General features: G+C 40.4%; 2 protein-coding genes across 2 annotated transcripts in view; one reads left to right on the forward strand and one right to left on the reverse strand.

Moving 5' to 3' along the window:
- Positions 1-24,454, reverse strand: part of CMSS1 (cms1 ribosomal small subunit homolog) — a 179,099-nt gene that overhangs the window by 119,830 nt on the left and 34,815 nt on the right. The gene's annotated exons all lie outside the window — the stretch shown is intronic.
- Positions 1-24,454, forward strand: part of FILIP1L (filamin A interacting protein 1 like) — a 152,909-nt gene that overhangs the window by 97,773 nt on the left and 30,682 nt on the right. The gene's annotated exons all lie outside the window — the stretch shown is intronic.

Below are 24,454 nucleotides of genomic sequence, written 5' to 3' on the forward strand. Positions count from 1 at the left end.
GGTAATAACATTTGTAAAGGTAACACTAGTATCTCCCTACAAAAGGCAAAACAGGGAGAGTGATTACAGGGTCTGGGCTTAGAAAATTCTTAGACTTCTTAGAAAAAGGGACACAGTTGTAACATACACAAACATTCTTATAATGGTACACTGGTTGAATATTTAAGCTACTGACTGTTATTTTGTTAGCAGAATTAGCTAAGTCGGATAGCAAAGGCTGAAAACTTTATCACCCATCTGCAGGAAACATGGCCTCTTAAGACACAAGAAATGTATGTTCAGCATCAAATCTCTGCAGAATTGTCAGCACACATACTTTCAATTAGAATCAGCACCACTTCTATATATGTAAGAACTCCAATACTTAGTTTTTTAAGTGCTCATAGCATTTCAGTTACATTTCCTCAGCCATCTTTAAAGCAATACTCTGCAGTAAGGCATATTTACAGGTGATGGGGTTTATCTAAGAGTAGCAGCGAAGGTTAACCAGTGAGTTCATAGTTGGGCAGATATTTGATACAGACATTCCCAGCTTAAAACTTGTGCAACGACACAATGCAATGGCAGCTTCATATCATTTGTTTGCGACAGCCTCACAAAATGTTTTTCCTCCTTTCTCCTTTCTCAATGATTGCCAGCCTTTATTAATGATTCATAGAGTGTATGCACTTAATCACACCAGTCCTTTCAAAAACATGTATTTGTCATCAGATGCCCCTGTCTACAATTGAAAAAGTAGGCGAGAGGTAGCTGGACAGTGTTGGACTACAACTTCCATCAGTGCCAGCCAGCATGTTGGGATGATGGGATCTGTAGTCCAAAAACATCTGCAGGAGGGCACCATATTGCCTATCCCTAATGTACGCACTCAATTCAACACATCCTGGTTTATTTGGAGCTACACAACCTATCCTGGTTGAGGAAATTTTCCTTGAGGACCTCCAAAATGTCTGTGTGCTTATGCACTTGGACGGCACTCCTCAACATTTGCTTCTTCTAAACGAAAGGAAAGCACATTGTAGATTAGCAAAGTTTAAAAGTTTCATAAAAATATTACCATGCATAAAACTGAATTCTAGTATTCACAGCAAATTATGCTATCCTGCTGTTCAGCTAAGGAAATCTCTGTTTCAGAATTTTAAGTAACAAGTGGGGCTGGCAATAAAATGTTGCAGCACATCCTTACCCCATAATAGGAGAACTCCTGTACAGGATTCCAGTCAGCTATACCATCCTTCAAGGTATTATAAGCAGAAAGGGGATCAACTCATTCTTCCCCTAGTTTTTTATTTGTTTTTTCCAAGTGACACTCAATATTTTGGGGGTCCTGGAGGCCATTGGAGGTCTTGGAGGTTCACCTCATTTGGCTATTTGAGGATGGAGTTTCTCCCTTTGGGGTCTTTTGAAAATGTTTTATATTGTGTACTGCAGAGTTCACTCAAGCAAACTGACATCTCCCTCTATTTTCTCAGCAGCCCAGTTTTAGATCAAATCTCACTGGCACTCAACCACATGGGACTGTAATCAGAGGGAATAATTTTTTCCTGATTAATCCAAAGAAACTCGAGTACATATTCAACTGCTCCTTGGGACAGTTACATACACACACACACACACACACACACCATCATCTTTGGCAGGTGAGGGAAATGTACCTTACGACCCCCTCCCTCACTATCTGGAAGTGCCTTCAGAGTGTGGCAGGAAGGTAAGCCCTGCTATGTAAATGGAAATTCCCAACATAGCTTTTTGAATAAAGCAAAATCTGCAAAACCATTCTGAATGCAAACTGTTATATACTGAACCTTCTTGATTTCAAACTATTTAAAAGATCCATTCTCACCTAGGATGCTGAAATGAAACAAACTTAAATTAATTCTATGCTCAATGCAAGATCAAGACCGTTAGCATTCATATGGAATGCTATAGAAACCACATATTGTATCATATAGCATTTCTTTCGATAGTTTGCAGACTCGGAGTACTTCATACTACCACTATTTACATTTTTAAGAAATTAAGATTCCCAAGGATATTTACATATAACATTAACTTGGCTTCATAGAATGCTAACGGCACGTAAACACTGTTGACTTATTTAGTTGACATATATGTCCAGCAGACTCCAATTTCATACACATTGAGCTATTGTTGAAGAATGCATTGTACTCAAATGCAATCATTTCCTTTTTGCTTTCTGGCAAGTTGTATGTATTACATATGCCGAAGACTATGTCTTCCAAGTTGTGAAATGGATGCCAGATCTCTGTACATTTGACCTTTTTCATGGGTATCTTGTGTTTTGTAGGTGAGTGAGCAAGACCCTCCACAAGCACAAGTTTAGTTCTATATAACACCCCAGTGGGAGAGCCCAAATACTTTAACCACTACAGCATAAAGATAGGCTCAAGGAAGTGATGCACACAGACTAATGACTTCATGCTAGCATTTGAAGAACAGTCTACCACTTCATAGCATAACTTTCAACAGATGTTGGGAAAGCATACTCTTGTCAAAATCCACATGATTCAAAGATTTTCACAAAGATCCTAGTGCATAATGAAAGGTTAAAATAACGACACAGAAACAATACATCTTTTAAAAGTACAAATAAATCAAAGAATGAAAAAGCCAAAGGCTGGAAGAGCATTCGACATGCATCAATAATTCAATTTTCCTGTTCCCTAGTAAGAATGTAGAGCAATCCTCTCTTCAATATGGAGACTAAGAAAGAGACCACAACCACAAGAACGAATTATTAGTGCCTTCACATCAATTTTCATGTAATCAAAAGTTTTCATGAACTTAATGTTGCAATTTAAATACCTTCACCTATAATAAATTCAGTGATTTGTCTATGTACTCCAGGAAGCATCATTTCAAAATTAACTCTGTAATCATACCAACTTCAGCCAAGACTTATACTTCAATTTGTAATTAGGGGTTTGTGTTCTCCCCACCCCCCAAGCACAAGACAATTAAATATTGAATCACTAAAACAAAGTAACACAAATGAAATCAGTAAACTATTCTTCCCACAGACCATTAGTCTCTACTTTCAACACTACTGGAAAAAGCTTTGGCCAAGGCCACATCTAAGTACGTATATTTCATGAGTTTTGTAAGTAAGTGGTAAGAGACCCACCATGACCATGCTTTTGCCAAATACCAACATCTGTAGGCCTGAAATATCTATCAAGAAGTACTGAGCACAAGACAACAATTTATCTGAGCATTTTTACCACCACTCAAATAAAAAGCAACTCTCCACTGGCTTATCTGGCTCTACTCCATGGCCTTTAAAAACCTCAAACTCACACAAAAATATTTCTACTGAATGCATAGGTGCAGAACGCGGATACAACGGCAAACATTAAATGGTGTCACCAGATGTGATGGCAGCTAAAATGTTGTCTTAAGGGTTAGGTCTTTCAAGAGAATTGTACACATGGGCTCCATAGGCCCATCAGTGCCTTTTGCATCCAGGTAAGTTTAATGGGGAAATGGTGCATCATGGGGGGACTGATGAGCATGCAGTTGAGCTGTGGGTGACTTTTGCAGTTCAGACCACCACTGAGGATGGCAGATACTCTTTCCAGCATACTCATGCTGAGCACTTTGTCTAACACATCCTGTAGAATGGACGGGACATTTGTCTTCATCCAGCATTCTTCTCTTTCAAGTGCACAAGGCCAGGCAAACTTTCCATGCAAATCATATCTGCATATTAAAACTCACTGGACCACTCACTCTCAACCTCCATTCTGTTGGGTGGAACATGTTAGGATTTGGATGCTGTAGTATGGGCAAAATAAACACTGCCCCACTTTGCAGGGTTGTTTTATGGGTTGCTGAAAATAAGGGCGTGAAGTGCTTAAAACACCCAAAAGTACTATATAGAGTACTATATCAAAGTACATTGTAAAAATAAAATAAAAAATACCTACTTTTTGTTCCCTGTGAAAAAGGAAGCCTATCTCATCCATTGTGCACACTTAATTAAAAGAGCTTAATGCTTAGATCGCAAATTATTTAGGCTAAGAATGCAAACTTTGTTTGGACGCTTTGTCTCAAAATACACACAGCCAAGATGCCAGCAAAGCAAACTGCATATTATCATTGTCAATGTAAATCACGGGTCTTGCTTTGCTGTAATCCTTTGCAGTGAGAAGCTGGCACAGGGCCAGGCAAAAGCACATAATTTAAACACTCAATCAGTTACATTCCAAGGCATTTGTTTAGTGTTTAATAGGCTCTCAAGGGATGAGAAAATTACTAAAGTGCATTGTTTTGACATGAGACAGAGTGAGTCATCGGTTGTCACTAAATTTGGGGGGCTTCAGTATTTATTGTCTGAGACGAACTTCTTAAAAAACACATTATACATCAGCACATATGTGCAGGGACTCACATGTGCATTACAATAAATGTGCTTGCTTAAACCATTATGGCACAGGAAATGTTTTCTGGTTCTCAAATTCTCTCTCTAGATTTAGGATTCTATTATACACATTCATGTTCTACATTACAATTATAGACAGATTTAATACACTTTCCCTTTCAAAGAGACCACATATAGCTTGCTCATACTTGGCACATACAAAACTATTGAAATTCCGAATCAAGGGAAATAGACATTCTGTTCTCAAAGTAAGCTTGACATCAACATGAGGATTTAAAGTTAATGCAAAATTCACTTACTGAAATCTGAATTTGTACTTGTTTTGTAAGTGAGAACTATTCCACAGGTCTGATAATAGTCTACCTGTTGTTCATGCATGCTAAGCTCCATGCCCCCCAGGCAGAACACAAAGCACAAACCTAAAATATGTTTTAACCTATTAGAGGTGTAACATTTTTATACAACTACAAATGAAAAACATCTCAAGGGGTTCCAAAAAGAGAGATTAATGAAATTTATGAGTTATTTTTAAAAATGCTTCACTTGTGATCCACTGGATTTGTGATACTATTCTTCACTGTCATGTCACTATTATCTTCTCTTGCTTGTGCTGGCATTTCAGAAACATTGCCAACCAGGATGTTCGATAGTGTGGCCTTCTCCCCAATGTAAGTTACTTTGGGGGAAGATTCAGTGGGCAGGTTTTAGCATACTCAGGCTGCAACTGACTGCCACATTTAGCGTCAGAAAGGTATTTTCCTCTAGGACACACTGGTGAGAGAAAACGAGGTGCTTCTTTTTTATTCCGAAACACATGGCTTAGTTTGAATTATTCAAGCATCTGAACCACCTTCTCTTCGCCTGTGGAATGCTGATCTGAAAAAAGTGAATTGATCTGGTGGGTAAATGGCTTTCCTTTGGAGGAACTGGACACAATGGCTTTTGGTCCATTCAAATAATACAATTCTAAAAATACATGAAATGCCTTAAAAATACTCATCCCATTAGAAACAATGGAATGAAAAAGGTTAGCATTTGCACAGCTAAGATTAGTAGTAGTAGTAGTAATATACTGCCCTTCCTCCAAATTTCACAGGGGGGGTTCACAGCATAAAAATACAAAATAAGAACACCAAATACACAAAAAATACACAAAAGCAAACCAATGCCCCCACTCCCATAAACATATTCAAGAAGCCACAGAATGTTAATCGGCCAAAGTCCTAGCACCTAAAGATAGGTAATGAAAGCGCCATGCAAGCCCCACTGGGGACAGCATTCCACAACACAAGAACAAGCCACCGCAGAAAAGGCTTGTTCTCGTGTTGCCAGCCTCTTAACCTCTCATGGAGGGGCACACAAAGATGGGCCTCAGATTATGACTGTAGGTCCAGGTTGGTTCATATGGGGAGAGATGGTCCTTGGATTATTGCGGTCCTGCGTCCCTTAAAGCTCTATAAATCAAAACCAGCACTTTTATTTGGGCCTGGAAACTAACTGGCAGCCAGTGCAATCGTGTCAGGATCAGTGCAATATGTTCAAACTCTCTTGACCCGGTGAGCAACCTGGCCACCAAATTCTGCACCAGATGAAGTTTCCAAACAATCTTCGGAGGCAGTTTGTTGCATTCAAGCACAGTGAATTAGCCATGTACTATCTCCACAAGTGAAACCCAGCCTCCTCCTGTCCTGTGTTCAAAGCCCTATAAGGAATTCGCATATAACTCCCTTTAAACTGTTATCATTGTACCAGTGTAGAACCTGAAATCAGCAGTGCACATTCAACAGATAACCGTATCCTCTCTTTGAGCAATAGTTTTCAAACCACTGAACATAGGGGGAAATAATCTAAAAACAGTAGCAAATAACAGGCATTATTTTCCCTTGCCCCTGCAAAACACACTGATAAAAAACATCAATAAATTATTAGATTTCCACAGATGATTCAAACACACCATCCCCTGCAATTTCAGAAAGCCTATTTCCCAATCCCTTTCTTAGACAGTAGGCAAGTAAGACACCATTCAGTCCTGTCTGTGGAAAAATTGGCAGCACCTAAAACCCAGAATCCAAAGTCTTTGGTAAGTGTGGCCATGACTTATCCCTACTGGAATCCAACCTTAACCTCAAAACAGATGGGATGTCAGAGGTGTTGTTAGAACCTTGCCAACTGTGTGCATATCCTACCTTTTTACACTCCCCCCTGCTTCATATAAGTGATGGATTGTGATAATTAATCATTAATACAGTAATCAGCCAGGTGTTTAAACACTTTGGGGTGAGCTTCCTAGGAAAGAACCTTAAAGTAAAAGGCAGGCTGCTTGCATTCAGCAATAGCCACAGTCTACAAAAAGTTTTAAGACTTCTCTCACAGGAAATTGAGAGAGGGGTTGTTACCGGTATCTTCTTATCTGAGCACAGGGATGCTACTGCTGTGGAAAAGAAAGCTAGCAGCAAGTCCCATTTACATACACTTAAGTGCCAGTAGTGAGAGATTTTACTTTCTTGGGCTCCACGATCACTGCAGATGGTGACAGCAGCCACGATATTAAAAGATGCCTGCTTCTTGGGAGAAAAGCAATGACAAACCTAGACAGCATCTTAAAAAGCAGAGACATCACCTTGCCGACAAAGGTCCGTATAGTTAAAGCTATGGTTTTCCCAGTAGTAATGTATGGAAGTGAGAGCTGGACCATAAAGAAGACTGATCGCTGAAGAATTGATGCTTTTGAATTATGGTGCAGGAGGAGACTCTTGAGAGTCCCATGGACTGCAAAAAGATCAAACTTATCCATCCTTAAAGAAATCAGCCCTGAGTGCTCACTGGAAGGGCAGATCCTGAAGTTGAGGTTCCAGTACTTTGGCCACCTCATGAGAAGAGAAGACTCCCTAGAAAAGACCCTGATGTTGGGAAAGATGGAGGGCACAAGAAGAAGGGGACGACAGAGGATGAGATGGTTGGACAGTGTTCTCGAAGTGACTAGCATGAGTTTGGCCAAACTGCGGGAGGCAGGGGAGGATAGGTGTGCCTGGCGTGTTCTGGTCCATGGGGTCACAAAGAGTCGGACACGACTGAATGACTGAACAACAACAACAAGTGCCAGTATCGCCTATCTACAAAGTTAAAAGAAAGAAAACATAATGACCACCTGTAGAGTTAGAGGAGTTTTAGCAAAGTATCTAAAAGTCAACAGTTTTGCAAAAACTTACAAACACTGGTTAGAGGTACAGGACTTCTAAGAAACAGTAAGCAAAAAAAAGACCCAATTCCTATACTGGGCAGAACAGGTCGTCCTGAAAAGGTAGTATCTACAAGAGGCCCTCATTTGCAGAGCACAGTGATCATAAGGTACATAAGGGGTAAGATGACTTTTCAGGTATCAAATCATATACAACATAATTCTATTGATGTTTGCTTGAAGGAAGTCTTTGCGAGTTCAATGGATATGACTTCTAAGTCAAAGTTGATAGGGCTGCACTATAAACTCAACTGGCTGTAGGAGTCATAATTAATAGTCAGTATCATAACGTATCTAAGGGCATTGAACATTAATATACCCGCGACTGTAAAACGCAACAACATGTTTGTGCATTTAATGAATCTCTGATGTTCTTATGTTACCGGTATCTTATTTTTCTGTTTCTGAAATTCTGATTTAATAATAATAATAATATAATAATATTTATTATTTGTACCCCGCCCATCTGGCTGGATTTCCCCAGCCACTCTGGGCGGCTTCCAACAGAAACCAAATACAACAATATCAAACATTAAAAACTTCCCTAAAAAGGGCTGCCTTCAGGTTTTTTCTGAATGTCAGGTAGTTGTTTATTTCCCTGACCTGTGATGGGAGGGCGTTCCACAGGGCGGGCGCCACTACCGAGAAGGCCCTCTGCCTGGTTCCCTGTAGTTTTGCTTCTCGCAGTGAGGGAACAGACAGAAGGCCCTCGGCGCTGGATCTCAGTGTCCGGGCTGAATGATGGGGGTGGAGACGCTCCTTCAGGTATACAGGACCGAGGCCGTTTAGGGCTTTAAAGGTCAGCACCAACACTTTGAATTGTGCTCGGAAACGTACTGGGAGCCAATGCAGATCTCTCAGGACCGGTGTTATATGGTCTCGGCGGCCACTCCCAGTCACCAGTCTAGCTGCCGCATTTTGGATTAATTGCAGTTTCCGGGTCACCTTCAAAGGCAGCCCCACATAGAGCGCATTGCAGTAGTCCAAGCGGGAGATAACCAGAGCATGCACCACTTTGGTGAGACAGTCCGCGGGCAGGTAGGGTCTCAGCCTGCGTACCAGGTGGAGCTGGTAGACAGCTGCCCTGGATACAGAATTAACCTGCGCTTCCATGGACAGCTGTGAGTCCAAAATGACTCCCAGGCTGCGCACCTGGTCCTTCAGGGGCACAGTTACCCCATTCAGGACCAGGGAATCCTCCACACCTGCCCTCCTCCTGTCCCCCAAGAACAGTACAATTGTTTTATCTCAATATTTGTGACAATGCACCAAGCTCACCACACCATTCCTCAATAAAAACTACCCATGCTCCTGTTACACACTCCTGTCTGTCTGTCAACTTCCCTTGGAACAACATGAGGCTAGCCTGATTTCTGTGCACATAAGTCCTGAAGGCACTGAACACATACAGACTGGGAAAAATTACACAAATGGAGAACAGTTTTAAAAAATAAAACAAAAAAATAAAACAGCCACTTCAGCAAGTTAAGTGTACCAATTACATGGTGCATATTAGGGCAACAAATTTCTCCTTGCCTTCTCAATGCCATATGCCCGTCTTTTTTCAACTATAGTTTCCATTCACCATTGCAAACATGTGTTGCCATTTAAATGTCAAGAAAGGTATCTCTCAACTATCCCCCTTATGTATGATGAAATGAAATGGCAGACTGAATGGAGCCATGAAGCATGCCATTAGCAGTTATTCACACTTCTGTTTTTCTTTAACTTCTTACCCTCTGAAGTGCATTCATTCTGTACATGGATGTTTAACTATAATGACATCCATGACTCATAATCCAGAAAATATAACGTCAGAAATGAACTGCAGTGGTAAACTGCATGCGTTGTGTGTGGGGGTTTTTAAGCCACCTTAAATAAACCCATCCTGTTTCTAGACAGAAGATTCTTCTGCAAGTCTCTTAATCCCATCATCAGCACTGATGATTCAAAATTATTTTCTTTAAAAACCCTTTACTACAGTCCCATGTCCAGTTACCCATCCTTTCATAGAGCACTTGTTCATTCAGGATCAAATGAGGCTGTGCAATTTTTCCAAACAAACAGCCTCAGAAAACATGAAAGGCACTTCCCACATAAACACACAAGCAGTGGTGAAAGATCATACATAGAGCATCATTCAGAATGAAAATTAACATACAAGATTATTTACAGGCAATGGTATGACTGAGGTCACAGGGCTGGCAGGCCTAAGAGTTCCAAAGTCATGAGCTGAATACCACAAGTATACCAAGACATAAGTAATACTCAGGAGTTAAAAATAGTTTGCCTTTCAGTGTCAGGAGCTTGGGACCTCAAACGAAGATCTGCTAGTGAAAGAGACGTAACTTTGCTCACTAGACCTTACTGGCCCCAACAACATCAAACATACCATCTCAGGACTATTTAATTGCCCATCTTCTAACATTGTGTATGCCATCAAATGCCAACAGTGCCCTTCAGCTCTCTATATTGGACAAACAGGCCAAACCCCACGCCAAAGGACAAATGGACATAAATCTGATATCAGGAATCACAAGACAGAGAAACCAGTAGGAGAACACTTCAGTCTCCCAGGACATTCTATACAAGATCTCAAAGTAGCTGTCTTACTACAAAGGAATTTCAAAAATAGACTGGAAAGAGAAGTGGCTGAATTGCAACTAATCACCAAACTTAAAACCATGGAGAGACCTGGTCTGAACAAAGACACTGGATTCTTATCTCATTATACATGACAAAGCTATCTTCAGCAATCTCACCCCTTGCCTTTTCCTGTAAGACCAATTGCAGTCGTTAACAGTCGTCAACAGGTTTTCCACACCTATCAGCCAATCACCCATTCCCACCACCCTTCTGAGTAATACCCCTTCTCACTATATTTAAGGGTCTGGTGACTTATGTTTTAGTATATCTGAAGAAGTGTGCATGCACATGAAAGCTCATACCAAGATCAAACTTGTTGTTGTTGTTGTTGTTGTTGTTGTTCAGTCGTTCAGTCGTGTCCGACTCTTCGTGACCCCATGGACCAGAGCACGCCAGGCACGCCTATCCTTCACTGCCTCCTGCAGTTTGGCCAAACTCATGCCAGTCGCTTCGAGAACACTGTCCAACCATCTCATCCTCTGTCATCCCCTCCTCCTTGTGCCCTCCATCTTTCCCAACATCAGGGTCTTTTCCAGGGAGTCTTCTCTTCTCATGAGGTGGCCAAAGTACTGGAGCCTCAACTTCAGGATCTGTCCTTCTAGTGAGCACTCAGGGCTGATTTATTTGAGAATGGATAGGTTTGATCTTCTTGCAGTCCATGGGACTCTCAAGAGTCTCCTCCAGCACCATAATTCAAAAGCATCAATTCTACGGCGATCAGCCTTCTTGATGGTCCAGCTCTCACTTCCGTACATTACTACTGGGAAAACCATAGCTTTAACTATACGGACCTTTGTCGGCAAGGTGATGTCTTTGCTTTTTAAGATGCTGTCTAGGTTTGTCATTGCTTTTCTCCCAAGAAGCAGGTGTCTTCTAATTTCGTGACTGCTGTCACCATCTGCAGTGATCATGGAACCCAAGAAAGTGAAATCTCTCATCAAACTTAGCTGGTCTCTAAGGCTACTGGAAGGAATTTTTTTATTTTTTATTTTGTTTTGACTATGGCAGACCAACACGGCTACCTACGTGTAACTAGACCTTAGGAAGTTATCTTAGGGCTAATATATCACTAATAGCTTCAGGAGAAGTGCCTATAGTCTCATACAGTTTGGAGGACATATTGTGGCATTTTCCAGATATATCTAACTATCTTGAATACCCTGCAACAGGTTTTCCAAATTGCACTGCATATAACCTTTGAGATACACATGCTAGACTACTTTCAAAAGCCCCACTACATACGTGCAATGTCCCAGCACAACTAAAGGAACCTACTGGACTGCAATCAGTCAGCTTGGTTTCAATCATGTTTCAAAAATAATCACTATAGGGGATTTCATCAGGTAATCCCAGAAAAACAATCATTTGGTTGAAACGTTGAAGTAAGTGCAATATAAATAGAGATCCCAATCCAGAATAAAAGCACTTAAAGTTAACTGAGTTAACTGAGATCAGTGGGAGAACTAGTCAGTCACATCTCATTTAAGCCTCATAAAGTTAAAGGCAACTAATTTTAACTGAAATGGGTGTGAATTGTATCTGAATAATTAAATATTCTGATCTGCAATGTGTGCCCAACATATAAACCTGATTAATTTCAATAGGGCATGCAGCAAACAATGCATTCACCCTATTTATAACTAGGGTTGCCAGCTGATCGGGGGACAGGGGACGGGGGCGTGCTGGTGCACTTAACAGCAGGCAGGCAAATATTTTCAAGACCTGGCAAGGAACACGATTGCCTGGTAATGTCTGCAGATCAAACTGTTTTTAAAAGGTAAATGTATGGGACACAGAAGGCTTGTTGGAAAATTGGCAACTCTTTTTACAAACATATAATATAGGGAGTCAGAGCTGCCTACACTGAAAGTGCTACATCAGTCCTGATGCAATCTAACCTAACCTATCATCTCCAGGCTAGCATTGACTTGCCACATACAGTAGGCTACTAATGAACAAATGTTAAACTCTCCAGACTGCACTGTAACCTGAACAGAGTGGGACTTACTCTTAAGTAAATATTCCTATAAGTATACTGCAAAACACATACATTGCAAATCTATACACACTTACCGGAAGGTAAGTCTCAATGTATTCAAGGGGACTTACTTTTGAATAAACATGTATAGGATTGCACTATTAAAAGTGGCTTTGTAAGAGTAGTTTTATATTCCATGATTGAATTTCTTTCAAGTAGTGTTTAAGTGAATCGTTCGCCAGTAAATGTAACCACAGGCTGCAAGGAAATTGCACTACCTTCTTTGTATTCATTAGCAGCAACGGTTACATACTTTGTGTGAAATTTCAACGGCATGGTTCAGAAAGGTGGTTATAAAATTTTAAATATTATTTCCCTCTCCCACACACAGCTCATTGGCAGAAATAAGTAGTTAAAAAGGGACCTGTTAATGAAGTCATTATCTGCTTATCATACACCTTTTTTCCTGAAGAATTCAGTTTGAAGTCAAATAGTTTTAACATTTCAGACTACTATGTTAATAATATTTTATATCCTGCAATGTGAAATCTGCGAAGGTGTTCCACTGTTAACTAACAATAGTATCCTGCCCTAAGGGTAGTTTGAGTTAATAAGGCACCACTCTCCCCCCTATATGATGTAATGCATTTACATTTATTACTGTGCCTGAGAGATTTTGCGGGTGTAAGAAAAATCATAGGAATGACTCAGCAAGTAACATGATGTCATACTGGTAGTAAGTACCGGTAAGTGGCAAAGCTGTTTGTGTGTGAAGCCTCCAGCCATAGTCACTGGGAACCAGGTGCTTTCCAGATCCTTAGCAGTTTTCTGTTGGTGCAGTTGCTTAAAGCTTACCACCACATTTCTTGACCTCCCTTGTCAAAGAATGCTTTCCTGTATTACCTTACCTTGAACTCAATTGACAGTCTGTGGTATGTGTAGAATGGCAGAAACAACATCATCAACACTGCACACAGGGTATCAAGTGAAAATTCTTAACTGGTTAGCATTTTACCAAGGCACGAGAACCACTTGCTGCATTTGTTTCCATTTTATTTGACCCTCTCACCTCCCCAGTTTTAAACGGTCCCCTTGCTTGAAACTGTGAGCTCAAATGCTTCATTACCACTTCATCTGTGCCTTCAATGCATGAGCCCAGGTCCACTATCTTTCTATCCAGAAATTCATCCCACCCCACCATAAGTTTGTATTTGAAAGGATTAAGTTGTTGAGCTACCTCACCACCTGGGAGAGGGATATCATCCATTTGAGCTCCCATTGAAGTATTTTGTGTTCCGGGCGCCATTTTGGGAAGGCTTGGGTCTGCTTTGATGTGAGAGGCCACTCCTTTATCCCTTCATTTGAATATGTCTGTGAGGCAAGAATCTTTGTTTCTGTTTATAGGCCTGCATGCCTCATCATTCAGGGCTACAGGTTTTTAATTAAGTGCGTGAAATCCTCTGACAAGTGCCAGTGTGTTTAATAAAGCTGAAGAGCTCTTACATTGAGCTCTGAAGATCCATTCCCCTCACCTCTCTAATTTTAACGTGCATGTGTGCTCCCTTCTCAGGAGTGTTAAAGGGAGAATGAGGGGTGAGGAACAGGAGAAAAGGCTGAGAGGCACCTCAAAACATTTCGGTGCCGAAGGCAGAAAAATCCAAATTATGCTCCATGGTGCTATCAAGTAATAATACATGAACGTGTGCCATCCTTTAATGGAGGTGTGAAAAACCTCAGGCCCAGGGCTGAATGCAGGCCCTTAGACTACATTATCTGTCTCTTGAAACTCCCCCCAGACCCCGCTCTGGCCTTGCCTTGTACCCCTGGGTGTTTTCGAGTAGCTGGAATGTCTCTCTGAGCTCTGATTATGCCTCTTGCTTGTCTGGACACAGGCTAGGAATGGGTGAGTGCATGGAAACTACCCTAATGTACAAACGCAAAATGTACATCTATTGCTGTACTCTCGTTTGCCTCTGGCCCTATTGACCTTCGGTATGTGGCCCTTAAGAGGTTGCCTAAAAGGGAATGTGGCTCTCAGACAAAAAATGTTCCCCACCTGCTCTTTAATGAGAAAGCACATTCAGTAGCACACCTTTGTGGCTATTGGTAAACCATCCCTATGGGGGGATGCACTCCAGTAGTTTGATGGGAGGGAGAGCACAAGGCCATATCCAGTTCAGGATCCCTTAAATGTGGTTAAGGGACCCCTTTGTTACATCTGCACCTGACCTAGGAAACCAAGTCAAGATTCAGTTAAGTCCCAAAGTTAATGTCATTGGGACAGGTTTTTTTCTCAAATCTGTTCCGTAGAAATTAATGAGGCTTCAGAGTGCTTATCGTTGGCTGGATCATGTCCCCAAGATATTAACAAAGTACTTTTCCAGAATAGAGAACTGAGCCACACGACCAAGACAAATACCTGTGTCATCAATCTATCAAACAGATAGGTCAACATTTCTTTAAGCGGAGTTATTTCCTTAGAAATCTGCTTTCCAGAATAGTGCATGTGGGATATATTAACCACTGTGTCGGTTCAGCACAAATTCCTTAACAGAAATAAACTTGCTCAGTACCCCTAGGGTACTGATGTTTGGCTAGTCAGAGATTTGTATTTGGAAGGAGGGTAAATAGAATTTGCCCTGGATATGATAGAGAGGAGTGCAGGGCACTTCTTGTAAGACTAGACCACAAGTTAAGAGTTGTTTTGGGAGACAATTCTGGAGACATATTAAAAATAGTAATTGTGTTAGTAAAGAATTATATGGTAATAAAATCCTAATTGTCATTAGAAAAAATACTATGCCCCATACTACTGAATAGTACAGAAGGAGGATTTTTGCATCCATAAACTATATTACTACAGTGCAATATTATGTAGACTGCTATGATACATGATATAGAAATATAGAATCTGGTATTGATTGCAGAATTCAGATTCCTGGCAATCTCCGCTTTCATTTTCTTCTTAAAGCAAGCGTGTAGCCAACAGGTTCACAAAGATATATCTAAAGTCTTACTGGCAAGGTCCACTGAAATCTCAGAAATCAGAAGTGAGATGTGACTAAATAAGATTTTTGGTGGCTGGCGGGAGCAGGGATCCAGAGTTTTTGCAAGAATAATAATATGAAAATGAAAAAGATAGATTCCCATTTAGATTTGGTTTCCAACTTGTTATGCTCTTTTAACACTCTTTCAAAATAATTGCTTAGGACAAGTTTTCTGCTGCAGCTCACTTAATCTCTTTGTTCTGTTGGTTCTTTTGTTCTTGGATTTTTCTATGGCAGTAATTGATCGTCTCCATTTGTTATTGAGCTCTTCCAGTTCCACAACTAAGACAACAGGTAAAAGATTAAAGTTATGCAGATTTGATCTTTTTTTTTTTAAAAAAAGATGAATTTGCATGGTTTTTGCAGGCTAAACAATTCAATTTTTCTTAGTTATTATAACTGCATCCTGAAATTTTAACATCTAGTGCACACAGCCCAGAACAAATACTGAGTACATCTACGCATCTGCTAGCCAGGTGCACAATGCAGATGTCCTACTCGTTTCTTCCTTCCCATTCTATGTCGAGCAATTGAGCTCATACCTTTCACTTAGTTCTGCACCCATCAATCTCCATTTAATCCAAGCTACCATACTTTTAAGACATACCATTAGATCTTTGATTAACTGAAATCAAACCCCCACGCAGAGATTTCCTTGGAAGTACTATCATGCATTTAACAATTGCATGCAGAAGGTCTTTGTGCAACTACAGGTTTCTCAGTGACTTCTCAAGCGAAAGAAATGATTCACATCAAGCAAACCAGCACGAGTCTCTGACACCATAAGGAACAAGCGCTTAGCACATATGATCATATGGCAATTCTGCCTAACTAAAACACTGTGTATCTTTCCCTACCCACACTATGAGGAAGAATGCAGAAACACTGAGCAGAATTAAATTTCCCTCCCCACCTTACACGAGTTTGTGTGTGCGTACACTCTCTCTCTCTCTCTCTCTCTCTCTCTCTCTCTCTTTGAATTGTACTCTTTTGTTCCCGTCATGTCAAAACAATTTTTCTCTGGAGCTAATCAGATTCAAAAATTAACAAATCCTCGAATTCAGTTTGACATCAGGTTTGGCACAAGCTTCCACTTAAAGTGTTCCTCAATTAGTTATAAAAAGGCAACATATTCTATTTTACTACTTGTTATAATCTAATTAAACTTTTTTTAAAAAACAAAGTCTATGTTTGCACGGATAACTTGCTTTAATTATTCTATCCTTCTTAAAACTACAGAATCATTGAATACCTAAACTGCAAAATAAGAAATAATACAAATACGAAAGCTTATTTCATGACTTCTAGCTTGCCATTCAATTAATTCAGTAGTAATGTGGCTTACAAGCCTGTTAAAAAGGCAAATAAGTTCACAAAGGTCTGGTTCACACACCACATTAAACCACAGGACACTGGTGCATGCTACTGAAAATGTATCATCTGCCTCCTCCCCACTTTGCCAGGTCACCCACCTAATTCCTGGACACAAGAATCGCCCAACCACAGCACCTCCATCTCATAAGGAGTCAGTCTCAGTTTCATCTAGCCCAGTATTTTCTACATTGGATTCTAAGGTCTCCGCCAGATCAAATCTGAGACCTACAGTACATAAAGCATATTTGTACCTCTGAGTCATAATCCCTCCACATGAAAATTATGGGGAGGTATGAGGAAGGCATTGCCTAACACATGGGTGAGCTCAAACCACCAGCCCTTCAGTTAACAGCCATGTGCACTGGCCAACTGCCTCTTTGATAAGAAGCAAACAAGGTGAAGTAATTGCAAGGAGTAAGTTAAACTGCCCATGTAGTTTCCCTTTACATTTTAAAGTGTATGCTTAAAATACCTTACACCTAAAACATGTAATTTGTAAGCTAAGAATGCAATGAACATGCTTGCAGATACATGCATCATTCTTCTCAGAACTGTGGCAGGCTGAATGACTTATGCAGCCAAGGCTGCTGTCTGCATAGTGTGTGAAATTTTATTTAAGGCATTTTTATACTGCTCTTGGGGACGTGGGTGGCGCTGTGGGTTAAACCACAGAGCCTAGGGCTTGCTGATCAGAAGGTCGGCGGTTCAAATCCCTGTGATGGGGTGAGCTCCCGTTGCTCGGTCCCTGCTCCTGCCCACCTAGCAGTTCGAAAGCACATCAAAGTGCAGGTAGATAAATAGGTATCGCTCCAGCGGGAAGGTAAACGGCGTTTCTTTGCGCTGCTCTGGTTCGTCAGAAGCGGCTTGGTCATGCTGGCCACATGACTGTACGCCGACTGTACAACTGTATGAGCTGTACACCGGCTCCCTCGGCCAGTAATGTGAGATGAGCGCTGCAACCCCAGAGTCGGACACGACTGGACCTAATGGTCAGGGGTCCTTTTACCTTTACCTTTATACTGCTCTTGACACATATTTATATCAGGGAGGTTTATAATACAATTTAAAATCTGGGGGGAAAATCAGGTATACAACAGAACAATTAAAACTGATAGACAGTTGAACAGACAACCAAATAAAAGAGCAGAATGGAAAAACTTCATTCCCACAGTTTAAAAAAGCACAACTCAATAACATGCCTGAGAGAATTTTCTTTTAAATGTCTTATCTAAAAGATAATACAATGGGCGCCAGAGACACTTCCTTGAGGAGTGTGTTCCACAACCTGGGCACCACAGATGAAAAGGCTCCTTTATTGACACCAGCTTGATCTCAGGTGGTTAGTAGCACTGTGAGAAAAACCTCAGTGGAAGATCATTTGGACAAACTGATATGGGGAAAGGTGGCTTAACCAGTGCAGAACTCTCAAATGTGCTGAAATATGTTCCCAATGAGTCACCCAAGTTAAAGTCCTGGCTGATTATTTTGAACTAATTGCAGCTTCCAAACCAGCTTTAAGGTAAGCCTCATGCACTGCATGTCACAACATGTTACAGTAGTCTGAAAGGGATGTTACCCAAGCATGGGTAATTGGTGCCAGACTATCTCAGAAGACATGACCGCCTATGCTGGTTAAAGGAAAACACTCCACATTACAGAAGTCACCTTTGCCTCAAGTGAAAAGGCTGAATCAAGGAGTATGCACAAGCTGAGATCCTGGTCTCTCAGAGGGATCAAAAGCCCACCCAAATCAGATACTGTACAGTAGTTACCTGGTCTGGAGAGGGGGATTCTATCTATCCAATAGTGCCTCCACCTTAGGGTTGAGCAAGAAAAAGAAGACTGACTTTTGAATATACTTTAAAGGCATTGTGCTCCTTAATTCCTGATCGATCAATTGATCAATATGTGCTTTGTTAAAGCTAATCTGTGTGTTTTTTTAAAGCACAAAAAAATCAAAAGTTCAGGCCCAAATTATTTGAAAGCATTGAGTAGACAAAACAAACCAGGCTCAACAGTCAGGAGGGAGCAGCTCTCTGTTGGCACGCAAGGGTCGCAATGACCTAATCAGGCTTTAGCTCTTGTTTCTCTGATTCTGTGGTATTCTATCCTGCCATAATATTTACAAGTACAACAAATTTTTTAAAAACTATGATTAGTTACTAAGGAGACAGGAATTGTTTAGCAAGAGTCAGCATCTAAATCATTCCCTCTCCTCTTATAGAAGAGCATATTTGTAAGATCCCACTATTTTCCCAGCTCCTTCTTACTATCAGTCTCTCTCTACAACAAGAAATGAATTTTATCTACCAAAATCACTGTTCAGGGAGGGACCGTGGCCCAGTGACAGGGCACATGGATTGTGTGCAGATGCTCCTTGGTTAAGTTTCTGAATTGTTGTTGCTGTTGTTGTTGTTGTTGTTGTTGTTGTTGTTGTTGGACATGGGTAGCAGAAAGAGCTCTGTCAGATACCCTGAAGAGCCACTCCCAGTCACCAAGACCAGGGATGAGGAACCCATGGCCTTCCATGTGTTGTTAGAGTCCAACTCCCATCAGCCCCAGACAGCTTGCCTAATGGTAAGAAATTTTGGGATTTGTGGTGCAGTAACATGTGGAAGGCTACAGGTTCCCAATCCTTGCAGCAGACTGTCTTGGTTTAGCCCAGTGTTGGAACAGCTTCATAGGTCTGTGTTCAAACCAAGCCAGCAGGATGGAGAAACACATTTTCTTCAGCTGCACTCCAAAAAACAGGAAACAGAAAGTAGAATAGATACTAGCATTTAAGATTCCTGCTCCATTTTATTATAGCAGGGAATAGCATAAAGCCACATATGTGCCAGTTAATTTTGTGATGGTCAAAAAGCATGTGAAGTGTTAACATGTCCCTCAGCACTCACTAAAAGTCAAAGAAAGCATCTCCATAAAAATACCTAAATTACACAGCACCTAGCAGAGTCAAGTACTTTCACCATATAAATGTGTGTTAATTTCAGCAGTATTTAAAAGGTAAATATAGCATTAAAAAAAACCAGTTCCTTCAAAATAACCTATGAAATATCTTTGAAACAAGAAAGTGAGTAAGGGGAGGAAAAACATGTGGTACAGGGTACTATAGACTTCAAGTGAGGTAAAGCATGTTTGACCACTTCCAAGTGGTTCCCTTAAACCTTCCTATGTTAATCTCACAGCAACCATATGAGGCAGGTTGGGATTCATGGTCGAGTGGGGAATTGTACCTGGGTCTCATAACCCCTACACTTCAGCCACTACATCACATCAACCAGTATGTTGGGGAGGTTCAGAAAGGTTATGGTAGAGTTCTTCTCCCTAAAATGAGTACTGAGGGAGTAACTGTTTTTAAACTTGGAACTCAAAGAAGTGTTGTACCAAGTGATAGACACAAATAGATCAGTGGCTACCATGGACCCTGAGACTTGACCACTACACACACGGTGTCAGAAAATGCCCTACAGGAATAAAGAAGAGGTAATCTGAGAATCAGGCTCCAAGGCAGATGAGGCAGACAACTATGCAGGGATTTCTGCTCAGGATAAGTTGATGATCCACATTGTGGGTTGAAGGGAGAACTCTTCCACTCTTGCCTGCCATATCTATTGGGCTCAAGGGAGCAATCTAATAATCTTCAGATGAAAACCGCTGCCTTGGAATACTAGTGCTAAACCATTTAACAGCTAGCCTGATCTTCAGAGGTTTGGTAGTTAATTGTATTACCACTGAAGTCAATGGAACTGGAGCACAGAAGCACTTTGTCCCAATTCTTATGATGTCTGAATTATGTAAAATTAACTAAGAGGCAACTGCTCCTTACAGGAGAGTCAGAATTATTGGGGTACATTGCTACACTATTGCAAATAACTTATTTTTTTCCTTTTAGAGTGTAATAAAAATCATCCATGCTCTTCTATTGATACAAACTTTTGGTCATTCTGAACTTAATGCTGGTGTCTGGATGTTGTTGGACTACAATTCCCAGTAGTCTCAGACAACAAGGTCAGGGAAGATGGGGAGTTGTAGTCCAACAACATCTGGAAGGCATCGCTGTAAATTGTGGTATTTTATTTTTGTATTTTATCTTGTTTTTGTCTACTGCCCTGGCAGCTTAGCTGAGGGGTGTATCTAAACCTTTTAAAACAAACAAACAAACAACAACAACACCACATTTGACTGCTGAAGCAAGTTGTAACAGGCCACTCACAGACTTTAGCATCCATGAACAAAATAGTTTGGTGTCACATATTGTGAAGCAGGTTTGACACATATGCTGCAAAAATGACACTTTGAACATCCCAGTCCCAAATGAAATGTGCATTCAGCAGAAGCTGGGTCTGTACACGTAAGTCCTCTTTTAAAAAATAGTAGCCAGCTATTCATGGGGAGTAAGGAGCAGGCAGGAATGAACTCAGCATCTCTAAAAACTGGTTGTAATAAATGCTGTTTTGTCAAAGCTCTTTGGGTGCAGCAGCCACTGGATCAGGGAGATGAACTTCATGCACAGCAGCTGTTCACGTGCTTGGTTCTTTATGCATCTAGGGATAGGCACAAAGAAGCCATATGGTCCTTTCTTGGATTAGGGCACTTGGTTGTATCTTCAAGTTTATAAACAGACGGATTAGAACTTTCACCCAGCCCCCAAAGCTTGAAATGTCCAAAGCTTGCAACTGCTTGATAAGGGTGACATTCTGAAAATGGCACAGGCTGTAATCAGAACATTTTAAGCCAAGGAGACAAAATACGGTCCCCTTTTACTAAGTCACAGTAAAAGCCCAATTGTTGAGTCTGGTATGTTTTAAGTATGATTTTAAAATTGAAAGATGCCATATTCCCACATTCAATTTCAAGATGAAAATACAACAAATGAACAAGCATTTGTCAAATATACGTGAGGAAAAGGGGATAGTGAAGAATAAACTGGACATTTTATTTAAAAAATATTTCATAGCCTTCTTCTCCCCATCCCATGACTAGAACTCAAAGCACTTTATGAAAAATTGCAGGGGTATTTTTTTACACACACATACATACATACACATGTAATAGTTAAAGTCAAGCCAGAATGCACAACGTGAACACATAATCAAAGTTATTTCCTCTAGAAACTCCTACTTTATTCCCTCCCTCAACATTAATGAAACACACTCTTCATTTCCTGTCCTAAAGCATGATGTAATATTTGCTGTTATCCAGCTTTGGACAGTAACCTTTGAGTTGGAAGCATTTAGATGAAAGTGCAAGTATATCAGTTGCTTATGGTATATACAAGGGTGTTTTTGAGTGCATACCATACAGTATTCTCTCAACTCGAAAATTAGGGATAACCAACACAGTCGATAGTGCAAAACTTTGATTTTATCTATAATATTTGCATATTATCTGAGCCCAATTCTCCCCACCTCCCACCTTTTGCACTTTACTTCCCCCACCTTTGAAAGAAAACCAGTTTCCTCATCACTTCAATGGGCAATTCCCTTCCCACATCTTTGGTAGCAAGGACGGATTGTGCCCCAGTTGGATAGAGTGTGGTGCTGATAACGACAAGGTTGCAGGTTTGATCTCTGTATGGGGCAGCTGCATATCCCTGCACTGCAAGGGGCTGGACTAGATGATCCTCAGGGTCCCTTCCAACTCCATAATTCTATGATTCTATTTGTAAAGAATTGTCTCTTTACAATGCTAAATTGGTTTCTATGCAAGAATACATAGGGTGATAGCCAAGACCCACTGAAATCAATATGGTTAACTACATTGATGTCAATGGGTCTACTCAAGAGTATAGCTAACTCTGGCTGTCACCCATACTGACTAGGCGAAAAAGTGTCTTAGAAAAGCAGAATTGCTCATAATATCATGAGAGGTGCTTCAGGTTTGTAGTATCTACTTTTATTTTATAACATGATGCTGTGGTTCACCCTGATCTTTGACAGTTAACATGTTTTGTTTTGTGGAATTCAGCCCTCTTGTTGAATTTATACTGTTATATTCCTTTTAGAACCGTTTTGCTTGTTTTATAACACTAATGATTTGATCTGTGTCATATTCAATTAAGTTTTACTCAGAGTTGACTCGCTTATATTAATAACTATGTTATGGACATAAATTTCAGTAGGTCTACTTAAACTTAGTTGAATACCACCCTCTGTTTTTTAATTGTATCTTGTATTGTTGCAACTTGTTCTGGAACCTTATGGTGAAGTGCAAGCAAGAAATCTTATAAATAAATAAAATAAGCAAGGACACTCTTAAAATTATGAATTGAGCACATGCTCAGCCTGAGAATTTTATTTTCAATAGCAGAGCACACACAAACACACTCCTGGTTTTTTCTCAAGCTTTCTCCATTTCAGGAGCCTAGTTGTTCATCAACTGGGAGTAAGAAACCCTACAAATCACCCAGAGTCCTAGCGGATGTGTCCTCTGTCCACCTCTACACAAAGGGATATTTTTAATTTTGCATAATTGCATACAGTGAACCCAGCTCAGTGATAGAGCACATGCTTTGGATGCAGAAGGTATCAGGTTCAATCACATATATCTCTAGTTAAAGGGAGCAAATGGGAAAGCCATGTGTGCTGGGGAAGGTTGGGAGTTGTTGTTCAGAAGAGACAAAGGTCCCCCATACCCAAGTAGACAATACTGTACTCAACTAGATGAACAAGTAATCTAATCTGGTAAAAGGATGTTTCCCATGTTATGACAGTTACATAATTGAAATACATTCTTGTCAAATATTGTATTTTTCAAAAAAACAAAAAAAACAAATAACTGCTTCATATTTTCATGGTGTCACTCAACATCTTTTAGAAAGTCAGACTGAGAAAACCATAGGATTGTGCTACTTTATGCGTCCGAATACCAAACTAATATTTTATAATATTTGAATAATTAAAGTATGTATCAGTAGACCACTAAAAGATGAAATCCTAAACTCAAGTGTCTAGGGAATAAATTCCACTGAACTTTGAGCAACTTACTTCTGAGTAAACATGGACAGACTTATACCGCGAAGGACTGAACTTCAAGTAATTCATAAATGAAGGCAGATGTGCTCTGCTACATGGATTAGGGACACAACAAAGTGGTTTTAAAGAATATAGTTTCAGACTCTTTCATTAACATGCAGGGGATTTAATCAGATAATTCCCAATAACCTTTCAATGAGACTTTGCAGTCCTTTTCTTGCAGTCCCTCCCCCCTTCTACAGAACACAGAAGCAAATTAGGTTACATGCCCTTTAATTCTAAAACTCCTTCTCTATTTTCAGCCTCCCTGTATTATCTTTTCCAGTTATTAATCAAATGAATGTCCTCTTTAAAAACGTTCAATTTAGTACAGCATAACCAATGAAGAATCTTAATCAAATTTAAATGAAAGGGCTGTAAAAGTGGGCTTAAAGGGGAAAATAGTGAGCACACACTCAACACACACCCCAGTTTCTCATCTGGCCTTCCCATCATCACTTGAAGAATTGTTTTCTAGTTACATCATCAGGAAATAAAACACAGAACAAAAAGAAGAAGCTTGGTGTTCATACTTCTCTCGAAGGATTCCAGCTAAGCTTCTCTTCCCCCCCCCCCTTTTTTTAAGAGAAGGAGCAGGAGGGAGAAACCTACGATCCAATTCCCCCAAACAGTTGTGTTGTGGAAAACCAAGATGAAAAGATTAAAATGCAACAACCAGTTTATTACTCTTTTATCAGCAGAGAGAAGGAACTGCTCTGAACTTAACTCTCCCAAACATTCATTTTGGCCACA

This window comes from Lacerta agilis, chromosome 4, assembly GCF_009819535.1.
Source record: "Lacerta agilis isolate rLacAgi1 chromosome 4, rLacAgi1.pri, whole genome shotgun sequence".
NCBI classification, from domain to species: domain Eukaryota; kingdom Metazoa; phylum Chordata; class Lepidosauria; order Squamata; family Lacertidae; genus Lacerta; species Lacerta agilis.